Genomic DNA, 17,003 nt, shown 5'->3' on the forward strand with positions numbered 1-17,003 from the left:
TAAAAATTATTTTCTGTGTTTGTTATGTGTGAATTTGTGTGTGTGTGAAATTTTCGTGATTTAATTTAGTCGTTTAGGTGCCCGATTAAATAAAAGGACTTAATCGCATAAAATGAAAACTTGATAATTTAATGTGTGAGGACCGAATTGTTAATGCCTTTTTAATATGAAGTCTTTATGTTGAAATTGGGCCACTATTAATAAAGGTGGACGGAAAAGGACATATAGATGTGATAGTATAATATTTTTAACTAAGGTTAATATGGTAAATTAATAGAATAAGTTAATATAATATAAACATATCATAAAATAAGCCATGTTCATTTTATTTTCTCTTGAACGAAACCAAAATAAGAAAGAAAAAGAAAAGAAGCTAGGGTTCGGCCATTTCTCAACTTGATTCAAGGTAAGTTCTAGATCGGTTTTTGATAATTTTTACGTTTTTGAGATCGTTGCTAAGTTATCTTCAAGACCCATGCTTAAATTTTTGATTTTGATGAATATTTTGAGTTATGCCATTGATGAGAGCTTGAGATTTTTGTTTTTTGATAATGAAATATGAAAGATATGTTTTGGGTTAACATTTTTGTATTGGAGTTTTTGATTATTTTGAATAATTAGGACTAAATTGACAAAATAATAGTTTAAGGGACTAAAATGTGAAATAAATGAAATATATGGACTTGTATGAATATGGGTAAAATTTGGACTAGCATGGGTATAGTGAAATTTTGTATATTTTGTGTTTTGTGCAATAGGGACTAAATTGTAAAAAGTGTAAATATTAGGGGTAAAATGGTAATTTTCCCATTTATGTGTTTTTGGACTAAATTGAATGAAAATATGTTTGAATGAGCTTAATTTGATTATGTTTAGATCAAGAACCAAAGAAATCAGATTTGGATCAGGGGAAAACGAAAGTTGTCGACTAGCTGTCCCGTTCCGTTTTATATCGTCCCAGGTAAGTTTATAAGCAAATAGACGTACTTAATTTTAATTAAATTCAAATTATATATGCTAAAATGAAATGTGAGAATATATACTTGCAAATGCTGAATGTGTATAAGTTTGGTAACCATGTTCACATGTTCGTTTCAACCGAGTTACAACGTCCGAATGCCCCGTATGAACCTTAGGAATAGTTAGGATACATATGTCATGACATAGGATTCTGATTTTTGATGTGCAAGTAAGACCATGGCATCGATATGTGATTCCGATATATGTGCACGAGTAAAACCCTGTCTGGGACAGTGACATCAATATGTGATTACATATAAGACCACGTCTGGGACATTGGCATTGTACGATACATGTGTGATTATGCGAGTGTCCTATCCAATTCCGAATGGTTCATCGGGCATCGATAAGTTGTGATCGAAAGTGTAAAATGAGTTGGAATGACCAGGTATGAATTAGCTTGTTACCTACCTAAAATAAGGTAAGAAAGTAACTTGATTATTTGTTACAAATCATGTGTAATGCAAATGAAGAATATATGTGATTATGGTATGTGTATTCGGTCTTATAAATGAATGATATGAATATTATGGAATTGGTTTTCGAATATGTGTATACAAGACCGTGTATATTCGGCCATATAGATGGTACATGTACACGATGTTATATTATGATTTTTGAGCTTGTGAATATAAGTGTATGTACATTTGGTTATATATATATATATATTGACATTTTGGCTTTGAAGGTTGGATGATAATTAATTATCTTGATCATGTGAGTATTCGGCCAAGGTAGTGTTTGAATATGAAAATGTATTATTTATGAACCTTGGTAGTTTGAGACTAAATGTGATAAAGATGATATATTATGGTTTAGTTTAATTGAGCTGATAATATCATTTGGTTGTTTATTTGCTTATGACTTACTAAGCTAAGATAGTTTACTGTGTGTATATTTGCTTTTGTTTTTATAGATTTTTATTCAATTTACGAGCTCAGGGATCGTCAGCAAAGTCTATCACATTATTTACTATTTTCGGTACCTTTATAATTGAACTATCAAACCTATGGCATGTATAGGCTGGATTATCTTTTGAAATGTTGGATTTTAGTTTTGTATAATTTGAGCCATGCGACAATGGCTAAATTTCCATGTTTGATTTCGGTTATGTTTGCTTATGGTTTGAGTTTATTTTGGCTATGGTTTTTTATGCTATGGATGAATAATATTTGTGATATGTGCTTTGTTGTGCATTGAAGTTGATTGGTGATTCGGATGTGGTATGAATGAATTGGTTATAATATATACATAAGCATGTTTGTTCAATTTGGATGCGGTTTATACTAAGAAAAGTTATATATGTAAATTTTAGTTTTTATGTTAGGTTAAGGTGTTATAAATGATTTGGTAATAAAGGATGTATTGTAATGTCCGAACATGATTGCAGATATTTTGTATGGTTTTCCATATGGTTCGTGAAATTTGTGTCTTGGATATACATATTTATTTAGAATCGGTGAATGATTTACCTTTGAAAAGTACATTTTATATCTTGATTTGGTACTAAGAAGTATTTGGCTATATTCTAATGTGACTAGGATTTATTTTGGTATATGAATTATATGATATGCTTTGTATTTGAGAATGGTATACTAATTTCATTTAGCACTGAAATGAAATGATTATGAAATGCATATAATTGTGAATAGGTATTAGCTGTTTTAATTCGATTATAAAAGCATTGTGTGAGTACACATATATGTATATGCATATGTCATGATTATTAATGTAGTGAATTGGCTAAGTGGAGACAAGTTGGGTATGTTAATTCGACTTATTCATGCATAACCTATGTGGTTCGACAAATATGATAAAAATAGGTCATTATATATTTGCTTATATGCTCATGTTATATTGTGGGATAAAATAATTGTGGTTAAGTAATGTATGTTATGGTGGGAGGTAATATTTGATAAATGAAATGGAAATTGAGATATATGTTATTTATATGAAGCATGATGATGTGTGACTTTATTAATTTAAGTTGGTGAATATAAAGTTTGCATATTTCATTTGGATATGAAATGAATTGTATTGGGTTATAAGTTAAGCATTAGATTTCTATGTTTATTTGTTTGGATTGAATTAACAGATTCAAATAATTAGGTAAATAGTGTATCGAAACGGGTAGTTTGTTTTTTTGAAAAAAAAGAAAGATTAGATGATTTACCTTGTAATGAAAGCTTGTTCTAAATTGTAATTTGAATGGTAATGCCTTGTAATCCCATTTCAGCGACGGATACGGGTGTGGAGTGTTACATTTTATTGGTATCAGAGCTACGATTTCATCGATTCTAGACTAACGTAGCGCGTGTAAGTCTAGCTGTACGTGCCATATTATATACTGCGATAGTGTGATGACTTCTGATATTTGAAAATGTGTTTTCATATAGTAAATGGATACCAAAAATGCTATAACTGGTGATGTCGAGAGCGTAGCGCCTGCTCCTACGCAAGGGACAACGCTGGTTGATTCTCGATCGATTTTGAGTAATCAATAGGGAGAGGCTAGACAAGCCTTTTACCAAATAATGAATAACTGGTTTACTCAATATATCCAGACTAATCCGGTTGCACAACAACCTCCACCCACGACTAATCCATCTTTGATGCCTGTTATACCTCAAGTAAGTGATCCGTTGAGATTATATAAGCCACCTATTGATAAAATCAGAAAACATGGGGCTAAAGAGTTTAAAACTACTGATGATGATGCTGAGCGGGCTAAGTTCTGGCTTGATAATACTATCCGTGTGTTTGATGAGCTGTCCTGTACCCCAGATGAATGTTTAAAATGTGCCATATCTTTTTGAGACACTGTATATAACTAGTGGAGTACACTAGTATCGGTGGTTCCAAAAGAGCGGGTGACCTGTGAGTTCTTTCATAATGAGTTTCGTAAGAAATATATCAGCCAAAGATTTATCAACCAGAAGCGTAAAGAATTTTTGGAGTTGAAACAGGGTCGAATGGCAGTGATAGAGTATGAGTGGAAATTCGTGAGACTCAGTCGGTATGCCTGGGTCGGTATGCCCGGGAGTGTGTTTCGACCGAAGCTATAATGTTTCAAAGATTTGAAGATGGGCTGAATGAAGACATTAAATTGCTAGTTGGCATACTTGAGACAAAAGAGTTTGTGGTACTGGTTGAGCGAGCCTGCAAAGCTGAAGAGCTCGGAAAAGAGAAGAGAAAAGCTGATTTTGAAGCTAGAGATTCATGTAAGAGATCATTCAGTAAGTCATTTTAGTCGGCACCAAAGAAGTTCCAAGATGATTTTAGCCGTTCTAAGGCTACTTCGGGTTATTCTCTACGGGATCAGAATAGACCACCTGTAAGCTCGAGAGCTACTTCAGTAGCTAGTGTGGGTAATGTCAGATCAAATCAACCTGAGTGTAAACATTGCGGTAAACGTCATCTCGGCAGTTGCAGATTGCATGATCGGGCCTGTTTTAAATGTGGATCGATGGATCATTATATTCGTGAATGCCCTGGGTTAGCCAAAGAAAATCTAGTGCAGAATACGAGATCGGGTAATACTGCAGCTCGAGGTAAACCATCCAGAAACACGGCTAATGTGAGTAGCAGTCAGAGAGGGACTAAAGATAAAGAAATTAGATCTGAGGTTCGTACACCTGCCAGAGCCTATGCTATTCGCGAACGTGAGGAGGCTTCATCCCTAGATGTTATTACTGGTACATTCACTGTAACAGCCTGTTTTTAGGGTTAATTGGAACAGTGGTTTTGGGACCACAATCCGACATCAAAAAATTTATTTTTATTATTATTTTCATATTTACAGCATGATATTACAGTTGTGTGAAATTTTCGTAAAGAAATTTTATCGTTTAAATGGTTAATTCGGTAAAAAGGACTAAATCGCGTAAAATGCAAAAGTTGCATGCTATTAGAAAAAGGTGTTATTTGGCCTTGGATTTTAAAGTGAGGGTCTTCAAATGGTAATTAAACCATTTGAATTGTGAGTGGACATGTTTGGTCATGCATGAAATATTTTAGTGGTTTTACATTAAGGGTAAAATTGTAAATTGGTTATTAAAGGTTAATTAAATAAACAAAACATGAAAATGCATGCAAGGTTCATCTCTTTCAGCCGAATATGAAAGAATAGGAAGCCATTGTTGTTCTTTTAAGGTTCGACCATTCATCATCATGCATGTAAGTCCATTTCGTCTCAGTTTTTGATAATTTTTACGTTTTTGAGATCGTTGCTTCGTAATCTAGCTAGCCCGTACCTCCGAGTTCAAAATTGTTAAAATATTTGGATGATTCCATTGTTGAATGTTTGAGTATCTTGACGTTTAATGATAGAAAATAAATCTTTGATGTCAGATTAATAAGTTTTGTTAAGTGAATTTTAGTAAAAATGTCAATTTTGGACTAAATTGTGAAATATAATTAATTGTGTGGTAAAAGTGTGAATAAATGAAAAATATGGGCTGTTATGTGCATATATGAAATTCGTCTAGCTTGGGCTATGATGAAATTGATTAAATTTGCATTTTACAAGCTTAAAGACTAATTTGTAAAAAGGTCAAAAGTGTAGGGGTAAAATAGTAATTTTACCAAAATATGAAATTGGATTAAAATGAATAGAATATGAATTGAAATAGCTGAATTTGATTGATTAGATCAAGTTAAGCCTCGTACGAATCTATATCGAGGGAAAATCAGAGTTCGGACTGGTCGATCCATTTCAACGTTTTGACGATCGAGGTAAGTTCGTATGTAATAAGCATTGTTAAATTTATGCTTTTAATGCTTTGAAATCGTATAAATTGTATTTACATGACTCTTGTTATGTTTAACGACATATCAGCTAAGAATGGCACTTAGTGTGTGGTTTGAAATAGCTTCGGCTAAATGTGGCACTTGGTGTGCGATTTGAGATAGCTTCGGCTATATATATATGTGGCACTTAGTGTGCAAAATATTGAGAATGACACTTGGTGTACGAGATATTGAGTATGAAACTTAGTGTGCGAGACATCGAAGATGCAACGACATTACGTGTATGCATGAAATGGTAAGGATCGGTACAAGTATGTATGCAAAACTCATAAGAAATGATTTCAGTTTATGATGCATCTTTGTAACGAAGTAAATAAGTAAGTCATGCATATGAGAATGATTTTGTGATGACCTTGTGATTATGGGTCCATGCTTATGTTGTATAAATATGTATTTATACCATGATGGTTGAAATGATTTGTAAAGTTGTTATTAACTTAGTTATCATTATTTACACTAAAACAGTCTTGGACAGCAGCAGCAGTCCGACTTTGAAAATTCACCAAAACTGGTGAAAATATAATTAGTGGTTGAACAGGATATGCAATTAAATATTATTTAGTCTATTTTCTTATAAAGGAAATGGTGTAAGCAAAAGAATTTTATATTATGAGGTATTTGAATTTTTGTGAGATAGAGTCAGAATGATTTCGGAATCCCCTGTTCTGATTTTGGAAAATCATTAAAAATTGTAAAAAAAAATTTGTGGGTTATAATTTATATTTTTAAAATAATTAATGAGTCTATTTTCAAAAGAAACAAAAAAAAACATCATCTGAATCCCGTATGAATAGATAATAAATTTTTAGTAAAGAAAGGTCGAAGCTGTCAAATAGCAGAATAGGGATAACTTTGAAGAATTAACTGTACTTATTGGCTAATCCATAAATTCTAAAAATTTTATGGTAGAAATATATATGAGTCTAGTTTTAATGAAAATTAACAGATCATAATTTAGAAATATTTAGCTCACATTATAAATAATTTAATGACTATTACTCGAGTAGACAGCTTGACTGAATTATGTGCAATTATGATTGTGCTACCTTGAAAACATGTTGTTAGAATTTGGCAAAGGCATATTAATAAGTTGCTTTTTTTTTTCATATGCACTTACTAAGCTATATAGCTCACTCCCCTTCTTTTCCCATCTCTTATAGGTTTATTCAGCTAGCTCGGGTTGGAGATCACTGGAGATTAAATCACACTATCAAGCTACCATTTGGGGTATAAGTAATCAAGCACTTGAGTTTATGGCATGTATAGGGGCTTAGTCAATTGTGTATGTTTCATTTGATTTGGCCAAATGTATTGGCTTATGATGATATATTGATTCATTTTGTATATATAGCCATGGGATGTGGCTTATATTGACTATTTGGGTTGTAATGCCTAATTATATGTACTTGCATGTGCCAAAGGTCATGTGGTGTGATAATGTTGTTTAATGTGGATGGATGTGTGGATATGGTTTAGGTGCTTGATAATTGGTTGATAACATAATTGGCATAAGTATGAAAAAAGAGAATGGGTTAATAATAGTCATGTCATGAAAGTTCGATAGGTTTAAACTAGGCAAAGTATGGTACCTTATGCATGAATAAATTGATATGAAATTGCCATGATCATGACTTGTTTGATGATGTTAAAATGCTCAATTATGCCATGGAAAGTGCCATTAAAGTTATGTTTAAGTATGTGCAAATGAGGGTGCCAAATGGCTTGGTAAATAGCGACTTTCTTGGCCACACGGGCAGAGACACGACCGTGTGTCTTAGCCGTGTGGAGGGCACGGCCTAGCACTTGTGACTCTATTTTATTACTGACATCATAAACAGAAAGTTACACGAGCTGAGGACACAAGCAAGTCCCGAGCCATATGGGCATGTGACCCTATTTCATGATGAAATTTTCTAAGTTTTCCTAAAAGTTTTCAAAGTTTTCGGTTTTGTCCCGAATCATCTTTTAGGGCATCGTAAGCCTGTTTAAGGGACGTTATACATATGTATGAATGTTTTTGATTTGAATGAAAATTTATGGCCCGATTTTATGAGATTGTGTATGTTTAAGTCTGGTAATGCCTCGTATCTTGTCTCGGCCTTGGACACGGGTAAGGGGTGTTACATTCACTATTTATGATACTAATGTAATTGCATTGATTGATCCTGGTTCAGCTTATTCTTATGTGTGTGAGACTTTAGTATTCAGTAAGACTTTGCCTGTTGAGTCTACTGAGTTTGTGATTAGAGTGCCAAACCCCTTGGGCCGGTGTGTTATGGTAGATAAAGTGTGTAAGAATTACCCCTTAATGATTCGAGATTCGTGCTTTTCGACTGATTTGATGTTGTTGCCATTTGATGAGTTCGGCATAATTCTTGGTATGGACTAGTTGACTTTGCATGATGCTGTTGTAAACTGCAAAAGAAAGACTATTGATTTAAGTGCCAAAATGATGAGATTATTCAGATTGAATCTAATGATCTGGATGGTTTACTAGCAGTGATTTCTTCGATGGTAGCTCAGAAATAAGTGAGAAAATGCTGCAAAGCTTTCTTTGCATATGTGCTTGATTGTAAAGTAATAGAAAGAAATATTGAATTAGTATCTGTTGTGTCGAGTATCCGGATGTGTTTCCTGAAGAATTGTCAGGTTTGCCACCTGTTTGGGAGGTAGAGTTTGGTATTGAGTTAGTGCCGGGGATGACTTCGATATCGATAGCTTTGTATAGAATGACACCTACTGAATTAAAAGAATTGAAAGCTCAGTTGCAAGAGTTGACAGATAAAAGTTTCATGCAACTGAGTTTCTCCCTCTGGGGTGCACTTGTGTTATTTGTGAAAAAGAAAGACGGAACTATGAGAATGTGCATCGACTATAGACAGCTCAACAAGGTGACTATAAAGAATAAGTATCCGTTGCCACAGATCGACGATCTGTTTAATCAACTGAAAGGGGCTACAGTGTTTTCAAAGATAGATTTGAGATCGGGCTACTATCAATTGCGAGTTAAAGACTCCGATATGCCAAAGACTACTTTTCGAATAAGGTACGAACACTATGAGTTTTTGGTTATGCCCTTTGAACTTACTAATGCACTTTCTATTTTCATGGATTTGATGAACCGGATCTTCAAACAATATCTGGATAGATTCGTGGTTGTGTTCATAGATAACATTTTGATCTACTCCCGTGGTGAAACAGAACATGTCGAACATTTGAGACTTGTGTTACAGACTTTGCGAGATAAGCAGTTGTATGCAAAGTTCAGTAAATGTGAGTTCTAGTTGAGTGAAGTCAGTTTTCTGGGCCATGTTGTATCAGCAACGGGTATTCGATTTGATTCGAGTAAAAGTTTAGCTATACTTGATTGGAAACCTCTGAGAAATGTTTCTGAAGTTTGAAGTTTTCTAGGACTTGCTAGTTATTATAGATGGTTCGTGAAAGGTTTCTCTATGATTGCAACCTCGATGGCGAAGCTATTATAGAAAGATGTTAAATTCGAGTGGTCAGAAAAGTGCCAGAAAAGTTTTGATCAGTTGAAAACCCTTTTGACTGAAGATCCAGTGCTAGCTTAGCCAGAATTGGGTAAAGAATTTGTTATTTATAGTGATGCATCTTTAAATGGTTTGGGCTGTATTTTGATGCAAGAAGGCAAAGTTATAACTTATGCTTCGAGACTGTTAAAGCCACATAAAAGGAACTATCTGACACACGACTTAGAATTGGCAGCTATTGTGTTTGCATTGAAGATATGGTGCCACTATCTGTTTAGTGGGAAATGTCATATTTATTCTAATCACAAAAGCTTGAAATACTTAATGACTCAGAAAGATTTGAATTTGAGACATCGCCAATGGTTAGAATTGCTAAAAGACTACGAGCTTGTAATTGACTACCACCCGAGAAAGGATAATGTTGTTACTGATGCTCTAAGTCGAAAATAACTATTTGCTTTGTGTGCAATGAATACACATATGGCTATGTAAGATGATGGTTTGATAATAGCTGAATTAAAAGTAAGACCGTTACTTGTTCAGGAAATTTGTGATGCCCAGAAGGTTGATGATGATTTGTTAGTAAAACGAGCTCAATGTGATTCAAATGTTGATTCAGAGTTCAAGTGGATGCTGATGGTTGTTTGAAGTTCAGAAACTGAATATGTGTCCCGAGAAATTCAGAGTTAATTTAGATGATTTTGAATGAAGCTCACAGTAGTCGGTTATCTGTTCACTCGGGAAGTACAAAGATGTCTAATGATCTGAAACAACTTTACTGGTGGCATGGTATGAAACGAGACATTTCTAACTTTGTTTCGAAATACTTAATCTGTCAGCAAGTAAAAGCCGAGCATCAGGTACCTTCTAGATTGCTTCAGTCGATCATTTTACCTGAGCGGAAATGGGACAGAGTTACTATGGATTTTGTATCTGGTTTACCATTGACATCGAGTAAGAAAGATGCAATCTGGGTTATTGTGGATAGATTGACTAAATTGGCTCATTTTGTTCAGATACGTACAGACTATTCGCTTGTTAAGCTAGCTGAATTGTATGTTTCTCAGATTGTGAGATTACATGGTGTGCCTATTTCTATTGTTTCGGATAGAGATCCGAGGTTTACACCACAGTTTTGGAAGAAACTGAAGATGTATTAGGTATGAAATTACATTTCAGCACTTCTTTCCATCCGCAAACAGATAGCCAGTCTAATCGAATCATTCAGATACTTAAAGATATGTTGAAATGTTGCATTCTCGAGTTTAAAGGTATGTAGGAATGACACTTACCTCTGATTGAATTTGCGTACAATAATAGCTTTCAATCAAGTATCAAAATGGCACCTAATGAGGCTTTGTACGGTCGTAAATGTCGTACACCATTGTACTGGACTGAGCTTAGTGAAAACAAGATACACGGGGTCGACTTGATCAGAAAGACCGAGCAGAAAGTAAAAGTAATCCGTGAAAGTCTGAAAACAGCGTCAGATCATCAGAAATCGTATGCGGACTTGAAACAAAAGGATATAGAGTTTCAGATTGGAGATAAAGCCTTTTTGAAAGTCTCACCATGGAAGAAAATACTCAGATTCGATCGTAAAGGCAAATTGAGTCCGAGATTTATTGGGTCGTATGAGATTATAGAGCATATCGGGCCGGTTGCTTATAGTCTGTTGTTGCCACTTGAGTTAGAAAGGATCCATAATGTATTCCATGTTTCGATGCTTCGTAGATATCGATCGGATCCCTCAAATGTGATTAGTCTGTCTGAGATTGAGACTAAGTCCGATATGACATATGAGGAAGAACAGATTCGTATTTTGGCTCGTGAGGTTAAAGAATTGTGAAATAAGAAATTCTATTAGTAAAGGTACTGTGGCATAAACATGGAGTTAAGGAAGCAACGTGGGAGCCAGAGGATGCAATGAGAGAGTGTTATCTGAACCTATTCACCGGTAAGATTTTGAAAATCCCTAAGGGGGGAGAGTTGTAATGGCCCGATTTAGACCCTAATCGGAACAGTAGTTTCGGGACCACGAATCTGAGTCAAAAAAATATTTAAATTATTTTCTGCGTTTTTTATGTGTGAATTTGTGTGTGTGAAATTTTCATGATTTAATTTATTCGTTTAGGTGCCCGATTAAATAAAAGGACTTAATCGCGTAAAATGAAAACTTGATAGTTTAATGTATGAGGACCGAATTGTTAATTTCTTTTTAATATTGTCTTTATGTTGAAATTGGGCCACTATTAATATCGGTGGACGGCAAAAGACATATATATGTGATAATATAATATTTTTAACTAAGGTTAATATGGTAAATTAATAGAATAAGTTAATATAATATAAACATATTATAAAATAAGCCATGTTCATTTTATTTTCTCTTGACTGAAACCAAAATAAGAAAGAAAAAGAAAAGAAGCTAGGGTTCGGCCATTTCTCAACTTGATTCAAGGTAAGTTCTAGCTTGGTTTTTGATAATTTTTATGTTTTTGAGATCGGTTCTAAGTTATCTTCAAGACCCATGCTTGAATTTTTGATTTTGATGCATATTTTGAGTTATGCCATTGATGAGAGCTTGAGATTTTTGTTGTTTGATAATGAAATATGAAAGATATGTTTTGGGTTAACATGTTTTGTATTGGAGTTTTTGATGATTTTGAGTAATTAGGACTAAATTGCAAAAATAATAGTTTAAGGGACTAAATTGTGAAATAAATGAAATATATGGACTTTTATGAACATGGGTAAAATTCGGCCTCACATGGGTATAGTGAAATTTTGTATATTTTGTGTTTTGTGCAATCGAGACTAAATTGTAAAAAGTGTAAATGTCAGGGGTAAAATTTGAATGAGCTTAATTTGAATATGTTTAGATCAAGAACCAAAGAAATCGGATTTGGATCGGGGAAAACGAAAGTTGTCGACTAGCTGTCCCGTTTCATTTTATATCGTCTGAGGTAAGTTTATAAGCAAATAGGCGTACATAATTTTAATTAAATGTAAATTATATATGCTGAAATGAAATGTGAGAATATATGCTTGCAAATGCCGAATGTGTATAAGCTTGGTAACCATGTTCACGTGTTCGTTTCGACTGAGTTACGATGTCTGAATGCCCTGTATGAACCTTAGGAATAGTTAGGATACATATGTCATGACATAGGATTTTGATTTGTGATGTGCGAGTAAGACCATGGCATCGATATGTGATTCCGATATATGTGTGCGAATAAGACCCTATCTGGGACAGTGGCATCGATATGTGATTACATGTAAGACCACGTTTGGAACGTTGGCATTGTACGATACATGTGTGATTATCCGAGTGTCCTATCCAATTCCGAATGGTTCATCGGGCATCAATAAGTTGTGATCGAAAGTGTAAAATGAGTTGGAATGACTAGGTATGAATTAGCTTGTTACCTACCTAAAATAAGGTAAGAAAGTAACTTGATTATTTGTTACAAATCATGTTTAATGCAAATGAAGAATATATGTGATTATGGTATGTGTATTCGGTCTTATAAATGAATGATATGACTATTATGGAATTGGTTTTTGAATATGTTAATACAAGACCATGTATATTCGGCCATATAGATTGTACATGTACACGATGTTATATTATGATTTTTGAGCTTGTGAATATAAGTGTATGTACATTTGTTTATATATATATATATATTGACATTTTGGCTTTGAAGGTTGGATGATAATTAATTATCTTGATCATATGAGTATTCGGCCAAGGTAGTGTTTGAATATGAAAATGTATTATTTATGAACCTTGGTAGAGTAACATCCCGAAATACTCATGAATCTGATGTTAAAATATTTAGATTTTGATCATTATGATATTTAGAATATAAGATTATGCATGTGGTAAAGTTTCATGAGGAAATTTTAAGAATAAAGTGTCCAATTACAAAATAAGGACTAAATTGAATATGATGCAAAACTTGGGTTTTAGGTGCAATTTGTGAGAAAATGTTTTGAAATATGAGTTAGAAGGTCCTAAGGAGTAATTTGCCCAATTTCTAAATTTTTGGACAAATATGGACATCTATGGAAATTTTTGTAAGTTTAGTGAGTAAGGGCATTTTGGTCATTTGGATATTAAATGAATTAAAAAGGGAAAAAGAGCTAAAAATCAGCTCATCTTTCTCATGTTGCTGCCAAAAATTCAAAGGTACCATAGCTAGGGTTTATTCAACTTCTAAGCTTGATAGTAAGTCAATCCTAGCCCCGTTTTTAATGTTCTTTGTATTTTTGACATCCTTACAACTTGCTCTCTTCATTTCTACCCATATTTCATGCTAGGGTTTATTTTTAGAAAATTACCCATGCATGAGTTAGATGTATTTTGGTGGATTATGGAAGAATATAATATTTTAAGGTATGGAGAACAACTTTTGTTAAGAGATTTTGCATGGAAACCCTAAAAAGGACTTATTTGTAAAAGTTATGAAAATGAGTAGAAAAGTGTGAAATGAAAGAAAGTATGGGTTGCTTTAAGTACAAGAGGTATTCGGCTAGGCTTGGATAACCGAAAAATCACTTGCATTTCTTCATACGAGCCTAAGGACTAATTTGTGAATAAGTGAAAGTTTTGGGGTAAAAGGGGTAATTTTCTCAAAGCATGAATTTAGGGTCGAGTTGAGTAATGTATGAAGTTAATGAGCTAAATTTGGTATGATAGATCAAGAAAGACGAGAACCGAGTCTTGATAAAGGCAAGAACAAAGTGTACAAGGCATAGGCACTATTTCGAATATTTTGTACCAAGGTAAGTACATGTACAAATAAGTACCTTAATTAATGTTTTAAATGTTTAAATAACATATGGATAATTAATATATTATTTGGTTACCTTGTTGCTATAATATGTTTTGATGTTTTATTCTTATGTTACAAATGTTGCCATGTTAGCATTTGTATATGATAAGGTCATATGTTATAAGGCCAACATTCCGAGAATGTTTGACAAAGAGACGTAAGCCCGAAAATCCCGCTTGAACTTAGGAATAGGTAAGGATACAAGTGACATGTCACTAGGATAGCTATGTATGTATGAGCTCGTTTGATGACATGATACATGCTAGGTTCCGGAGCTTATGTAGCCTCGTTGAGAGGCATGTAATTATGTGGTACACGCTAGGTCCAGGAGCTTATGTAGCCCCGTTGAGAGGCGTGGTAATGTGATGCATGCTAGGTCCGGGTGCTCATATGTAGCCCTGTTGAGAGGCGTGCTATGTCATGATTATGGCACTTCGGTGCGTTTATATCCGAGTATCCTATCTGTTATTCCAAATGTTCAGTGGGTAATGTATACGAGGTTCAAACATAAACTAAGTAAAATGCATATGTGTACAGGGGAGCAAAGGTATGTGTTTAATCTGTGTACTTCTACGACTATGATCATCCATGGCAATATATGTTTTTATGTATTATGCTTATAAAGAAAATTTAGATCACATGTTTGGTGAAAGGTATGAAAAGTGACAAAGGTGTAAATAATATTCTATGGTTTAATTAAGATTTACTTTATTTGTATGTGTACTTACTAAGCTTCATAGCTTACTCCTCCCTTTTCTATTTCTTTTAGACTCGTCAAGCTAGCTTAAAGGATCGAGAACATTAGAGCTCGGGTCACACTATCAACTAAACTCTGGGTATAATACATTTGATTATTTTGAGTCATGGCATGTATAGGTGATTGTTATTTTTGTATATGTGTCATGTCATGTGGCTAGCCCAAAGTAATGGTTCCCTAATTGGTATGATTATTTTGTATATGGCCAAGTGAATTGGTCCATATAGTTAATTGGAGTGTTTTCTTATAATTATCTCTTGATTGCATGCCAAATTATGTATGTGATTGTGTCTACGCTAGATAGTAGGATGTTAAGCATGTTGGAGTACATGAGGGTTCTTGGATGACCAATGGCTTGGAAGATAGCCTCTAAATGGTCCACATGAACAGACACATGAATGGGTGTCTAAACCGTGTGTGACACATGGACAGCCCACCGGGTGTGTCGTTCAGCCGTGTGTCCCCTGCACCTCAAAATTTCCATGTTGCATGCTTTGTAGTAACTACACGGGTTGGAGACACGGCCGTGTGTCTCATCCGTGTGTGTCACACGGGCAGACCACATGGGTGTCTGCTTTGGCCGTGTGTCCCTAAATGAATGATGATGTCATAAACAGAATGTCTAGGTTTTTGAACACGGGCGACAACATTGGCGTGTCTAGGCCGTGTGAGGGACACGGGCCGAGGACACTGGCGTGTGTCTAGGCCGTTTGAAAACCACTACACCTTGAACTGAATTCAATAAATTTCAGGATCCCACACGAGCTAGGGGCACGAGCGTGTCCCAAGCACACGGGCGTGTGGTGTGCCTTTACACAGGCATGTGAGGCCAGGGCACAAAATTTTTCTTAAGGTTTTGATACGTTCTCGGTTCAATCCCAGACCACTTCAAATGTATGCTTTGGGCTTCGTAAGCCCATATAAGGGACAAAATGATGGAATTGGAATTTTATAACCCGCATTTTTGTTGGATGTTTGTATGTTCGTTCGGTAATGCCTCGTACCTTATCTCAGTCTCAAGTACGGGTAAGGGGTGTTACAGGTAGTTTGAGACTAAATGTGATAAAGATGATATATTATGGTTTAGTTTAATTGAGCTGATAATATCATTTGGTTGTTTATTTGCTTATGACTTACTAAGCTAAGATAGCTTACTGTGTGTATATTTGCTTCTGTTTTATAGATTTTGGATTCAAGTTACGAGCTCGAGGATCGTCAACAAAGTCTATCACACTATCCACTGTTTTCGATACCTTTATTAGTGAACTATCAAACCTATGGCATGTATAGCCTGGATTATCTTTTGAAATGTTGGATTTCAGTTTTGTATAATTTTAGCCATGCGAAAAGGACTTAATTTCCATGTTTGATTTCGGTTATGTTTGCTTATGGTTTGAGTTTATTTTGGCTATGGTATTTTATGCTATGGATGAATAATATTTTTTATATGTGCTTTGTTGTGCATTGAAGTTGATTGGTGATTCGAATGTGGTATGAATGAATTGGTCATAATAAATACATAAGCATGTTTGTTCAATTTGGATGCGGTTTATACTAAGAAAAGTTATATATGTAAATTTTAGTTATTATGTTAGGTTAAGGTGTTATAAATGATTTGGTAATAAAGGATGTATTATAATGATCGAACATGATTGGAGATATTTTGTATGGTTTTCCATATGGTTCGTGAAATTTGTGTCTTGGATAGACATATTTATTTATAATCGGTGAATGATTTACCTTTGAAAAGTACATTTTATATCATGATTTGGTACTAACAAGTATTTGGCTATATTCTAATGTGACTAGGATTTATTTTGGTATATGAATTATATGATATGTTTTGTATTTGAGAATGGTATACTAATTTCAGTTAGCACTGAAATGAAATGATTATGAAATGCATATAATTGTGAATAGGTATTAACTATTTTAATTCGGTTATAAAAGCATTGTTGAGTACACATATATGTATATGCATATGACATGATTATTAATGTAGTGAATTGGCTAAGTGGAGAAAAGTTGGGTATGTTAATTCGACTTATTCATGCATAACCTATGTGGTTCAACAAATGT

This window comes from Gossypium arboreum, chromosome 2 (genome assembly GCF_025698485.1).
Source record: "Gossypium arboreum isolate Shixiya-1 chromosome 2, ASM2569848v2, whole genome shotgun sequence".
Taxonomy (NCBI): domain Eukaryota; kingdom Viridiplantae; phylum Streptophyta; class Magnoliopsida; order Malvales; family Malvaceae; genus Gossypium; species Gossypium arboreum.